We start from the raw sequence: 6,000 nt of genomic DNA on the forward strand, positions 1-6,000 counted from the left end.
TAATCCAATAAGATCTGAGAATTCAATGATCCTGTGGAGTTGAGGAGGAATTAATTCATTATATAATACAAGAGTAACCAAGGACACAGCATTAAGCCAGCTTTAAAAGCTGTCACATGTACCTCAAAGGTTACATAAGAAAAAGCCCACAGAATTGCAAATAAGTGAGTCAGTCTTATTGTTCCACATATCTAAAAAATAAATTTGATCCAAAGTAAAAATTTTTTTAGACAAGCATAAATGTATGGTTAATTGGTTTTTCAAGAGCATAGTGTTTCCTGTCTTCTGATATGATACTGAAAAATAATGTATTCAGAGGGAGGAGGGGACAAATCCTTATGGGGTTTACTTTATAGTAGTTACTTGTCTTCTGAAAATGATTACTGGAAAATATGAAGAAAAATGAAATAGGACATTCATACAAAACAATATTTTCCAAGAGGCATGATTTAATAACATGATTTCTTAATTGTAAAATCTAATTGCCTTTTATCAATTATCATAGATATTAATCATTCTGCATCATTTGGCATTGTTAACTGAGATCTCTCTTTTTGGTAATTCTTTTATTTCTTGATTTTCATAGCTTTGCTTACGTGGTTCTCTTCCTAGCTGTCTACTTGTTCCTTCTAAGTATCCTTTAAATGTTAATCATATACTTCATTCCCATTAACTATGGTGTAATTCAATGCTCTGTTCTAAGCTTCCATCTCTTTTCTCTCTATACTTTCTCACCTGCTGATTACTTTAGCTTCTGTTGATTTAATTATCATCTTTATGCGGATGATACACAGATCTATGTAGCTAATCTTAGTCTCTCTCCTGATTTCCAGTTCTACATCACACACTCCCTCTTAGACATTTTGAACTAGTCCTATAGCTATTTCAAACTTAATGAATTTTTCAAATGCAAAGTAGAAGTTACTATTGTTCTGTCTTTAATCCATTCTTTTGCTTAACTTACCTATTGCAAGGAAACAATCAGTCACCTAAGTTCACAACCTTGGTGTCATGACTCACTTCATATATCTAGTCAACTGCCAAAATTTATAATTTCTATACCACTTGTCTACTTCTGCTCTTCACAGTTTATATATCTACCACTCTAGATTACATTTTTACTTAATGAGGACTGAATGTGGCATGAAATACGCACTAATACTGGATAGTGGATACTGGAAAACTGATGCACATAGGATTAAATAACTTGTCCATGATCACACATCTAGTAAGTGTGTGAAGCCATATTTAAAGTCAGGAAGATGAGTCTTCCTATCTTTAGGTCAATCAGGAGATCTCAGCAAGAGAGAAGCCAATTTCCATATTTTCAGTGTTGTCTCCCTGGAGCAGACACATAATATTTGCTCATTTTCAAATGAATGATATCCAATCATGCTAAGGGAAAGGGTTCTTTATACAAGGATCCCCATATAGAGATGGTCTAAAATCTACATGATTCTTAATATCTTCTTCCTTTTTTCCCACCACTCTGTCACCAATGGGAGGAACAAGATGAAGGGGCATTTTATATTTTTCTTTTCTTCATAGGGGTCCATGAACAAAGAATTTGTCACCTAGTGGCCAGCCTGCAGTTGATGAAGTTCTCCCTAATTAGATTAGTCTGTCACTGGGACAGCAAATGGAACCCTTCCAGCATAGTATAATCTGCCTCAGTTGATGCTTTGCTAGCAGTGCCTTCAAGCATCTATACTCACCTCCACTGCCCCAGAAGGCATCAGATAATGAGTTTTGTAGAACCATTAGATTAAGCAATTATGAATGTAAGTTATTCTAAGCAAGGAGTATTATTTGCCTTTACAGGATTTGCTTCCTAAACTGGATACACAGAAACAGATACACACAACTATAATTTGACTTGAGGATTAAAAAAAAAAAACACATTGAATTTTGAATCTGGAAGAATTTGGAGTTAGAACATCTGGTTCAATTTCCTGCTTAGTAAATAATCCTTTCTGGTTTACTGGAAAATGGTCTTCTAAAATTTAAATGCCATCAGTGAGGGAAGGGAAATGACTATCTTACTTCATTTTATTTATTTGTATGAGGCAACCTGGATTAAGTGACTTGCCCAGGGTCACCCAGCTACTTGTGTCAAGTGGCTGAGACTGGATTTGAACCCATATTCTCAGTCTATTCACTGTGGCACCTAGCTGCCCTAAAATTACTAACCTAAAAGGTGGGCTATTCCATATATTAAATGATGTGATATAAACTAGAAAATGGGTATTTCAGAAGATGACTATGGCAGGAGAGTTCTGTATCAAGGTAGATATGTAGCTTGTACAATATTTTTCTCTTGAAGAACAGGTATCAGATGATGGTGCATGGAGAGAATAAATGAAGGCTTCATTGAGCCTTTTGTCTCCTTTTCACATCCAGTTGTGCCCATAGCTAGTTTCTCATTAAGTCTAAAGCACATGATTCCAACTCTTCTAATCATGTAGATTTTAGGTATTGTCTCACTAAAAGAAATACTGCATATATTACTATGTGTAAAAACAGGAAGATAGAAAATTAATAAGGAGATAGCTATTTGAATTGCAGATATATTTTAGCAATAAAAAAATCTTTAAAATATTTAAAATAAAATCTCAATTTCAATTTATTTTAATATTTAATACAAATTTAATAAAATTAATTTAATACCTAATAATAAACTTAATTTAAAATAAATTATTTGAAATAAAATTTCCAGATTATATCTTTACCTAATATAGTGTTCATTCATAGAACCCTAGGTTCAATAGAAAATTGAGCTCCATGTTCTAGTCTTGATTCTGCTGATAAATTTGTGAGATTGTGGCCAAATCACTTAACTCCTTGGAGTGTCCATTTTTTTACATAGAATATAAAGAGGTTGGACTGGCTCTCTAGAGTGTACCCTATAACCTAGACATTCAGTGAATTCAAAATTGTTTGGCAAATACTTTTAAAGATTTGATCTTAAGATCAAGGGACTAGATTGTAAGATAACTTAAGAGATCATTTAGTCTAATCCTTTTATTTTTATGGGTGAAGAAACAAAGATCAAGAGAGTTAATGTGACTTGCCCAATATCACACAGATAGTAGCAGAGCTGAGAGTTGAATTCAGGACATAGAATCATAGATTTATACTTAGATGGGACCAATATAGCTAAATCCTTTAGTCTAAAATCTTCATCACACAAATGAAGAAACAAGACCTAATAAAATTTAGTTACTAGTCTCCAAAATAGTATCACAGATAATATTTCCAACTGACCTCAAGTAGTGAGGAGGCCAATAATTACAAGGCTATACATATTTGTTAAGAGTTTTGTTTTTTCTTTGTGGGAGGGGAGAAAATAGGTTTTTTGAAAATTAAAAAAAAATCTTATTAAAGTTATTGTAAGAGACTAAGAGGTGCACCTGATCATGTATTTCTCTTCATCACTCATTTCTCTGAAAGATTAGCTAGTAAAATGATGTTTGGCAGCTCATCAATATTTATTCAGATAAAGAACAGATGTTGATTTTTAATTTAAGAAATATTTTAAGGAGAAAAGGGGTTCTTTGTTTAAAATTTAGGCACAAGTTAGTACAAATCAAAAGAAAATTTAGATCTTTCAAGACAGATGATTTTGTGTTTTATGCTAAAGAAACCTGGAATCACTGAGAATTTTTTAGCATGCTAAAAAAACATAGATTTCAAGAATGATGATAAAAAGTAATGTTTAAAGACTTATGATGATAAAAACCCTGGGAATAAAAGCCTGCATTAACTTATTAAAAGTGACAATTGCAGGATCAGTCAATAAAAATTTATTAAATACCTACTTCTGTGCCAGATACTATAATAAACACTAGAGTTACAAAGAAAAGGTAAGTCCCTGTCCTCGAGGAGCTTATAAACTAATATGGGAAGGTAAGATATAAAGAGAAGATGAAAAGGAAAGATGAAGTGATAAAAGGCAGGAGAAGTTCATTATCCAATAACAGGTAGAATATCTTTTTTAAAATAAAAAACAAAATTTATATGCAAACATTTTGGCCATGTACAACCATCCTAGCACAAACCTGTACTATTTGTGCGAAAATCTTGAGCTGAGGGTTATTTCTTTAGAACCTCTCTTCTCAGTTTCTTGATTCTCGATTCCTAGCTACTTATTGTCACTATCTGAACTGTCTTGAGTTTGTATTGAGGATATCCTTACTTCTCCCCCAAATACCAAGTTCAAAGTTTTAAGGCAAATGTATCTTCTTTTCCCATCATCAGCAAAGATGACAAAGTCTGCTGACGTCCAATGTTGGCTTGTCCAACTAATCTTTCAGTTTATAATCCCATGGCTAAGATGTATCAACAACTTTTCTGCTCTCTAACCTCTCCCCCTATCCCCCAAAAGAGCTTCAATGTAGCCGAGTTATTGAAGAGCAAGATGACTAAAGAAATTAACAGTTATTTCCCAGGATGCATGGTGTTTCTGACATGAAAAATTTTCCAGCTGGAAAAATTAAGAGCCATTGTCTGTGCTTAAATGTAAACTTACTGCAATAATTTCTTTTGTAGATTCTAATTGGCTGGCATTCCAAAAAACCACTACTGATGTCATCAATGACATCATAAGGATGTCTGCTATTTATTGTTGTAGCCCAACAGAATGTATTCCAAGTATCACTTTAATAGTTCCAGAGAGGTGTCTTGCTGGGGATTGGTGATTCATTTGTAGAGCAGTATTGATGATCACATTGAGATTGATGTTTTTCATGTATTTAATATTTTTCTCCTTCTTTCTATCCCAAGGAAGTTCCTTTTGGAAGTTATGATTATCAAGGCTGAGGCAGAAGATATAACCTCAATCTGGGCCTGTCTGTTCTGAATGGTAAGCATTACTGTGATCCTTAGTTCTTTCTAGTCACTAGTTGTCTTGGCAACATCAACACCAACCTTTCAGGGAGACGAACTTAAGGGACCAATTTTGGGGGCTAGGACAGATGTGGCACTGATATTTACCACCAGCACACTTTAAAAACATGATTTTAGTTTCACTAGGGCCAAACTTGAGCAGCAAGATGATGATGAAGGTAGAGAATCAATTTGAATGTTGTGGGACTGCTGATGGCTTCAGATGAGCCCAGATTCAGGAGAACTGAAAGAAACTGTACCTTCTCCATCCATGAACTGGGAATCAGCCAAATGTAAGGTGAAATATTTCAATGTGGAGTTTCTATATGGATTCGGATATCAATAGAATTAAATTCCCTCTGATGATTAATCCAGTTATCATATAGGTTTATCAAGAAGAGTCTTTGAAGCCATTCTTTTTTTTAATTATTATTTTTTTGAGAATAGCTATTTCTCCCTATTTCTTCTGCGTCTCCTTTTCTGGTCTATAACATCCCTCAAAGGTAGATGTTCCTCAGTCCTTGATCATCTCTTTTCTCTTTTTTTTCCATCTCTCTTGACAGTCTAATTTATTCCCCAGATGTCAACTATTATCTCTTGGTAGATGATTCCAAAATGTTTATTTCCATTGGTGACCTGTTTCTTGAGCTTTGGACTATCTAGCCATATGACTTTGGATAAAGGTCATATCTCTGTAAAATGAGAAACAACCTATATGATCTTTCTCTTTTAGCCTTAATCTCACCATTTCCCAAGGTCTGATGGACATTTGCAATTGATTACTACTAGCACCTTAGATTTCACATATCCAAAACCAAGTTTCTATCTTATTTCCAAACCTGTTCTTTCTACTGACTTCACTATTTAACCTGTGACCACACCATTTACCCATGTTCCCAATTTTAAAATGACTTTTTCCTCTTTCATCTTTTATTTCCAGTCACTCAATTGATTCTACTTCTTAAGATTGCTTAAATCTATGCCCTCATCAATATCTACTATTTATACACATGCAAAATTCACTCTCTGAATGAAGCCAAACAGTACCTTTCGGGGATAACTGAATTGAAGATAAGAAGATTAATTACCTGAGCTCCTAAAGTCCTTGTTAATCCT

At 33.9% G+C, this 6,000-nt stretch overlaps 1 pseudogene; it reads right to left on the bottom strand.

Annotated features, from left to right (window-relative positions):
- The window catches only part of LOC127545891 (60S ribosomal protein L12-like), a 64,321-nt pseudogene extending 59,253 nt beyond the window's left edge, over positions 1–5,068 (bottom strand).
- Between the last annotated feature and the right edge of the window lie 932 nt (positions 5,069–6,000).

The sequence above is a fragment of the Antechinus flavipes genome, chromosome 1 (genome assembly GCF_016432865.1).
Source record: "Antechinus flavipes isolate AdamAnt ecotype Samford, QLD, Australia chromosome 1, AdamAnt_v2, whole genome shotgun sequence".
Lineage (NCBI taxonomy): Eukaryota > Metazoa > Chordata > Mammalia > Dasyuromorphia > Dasyuridae > Antechinus > Antechinus flavipes.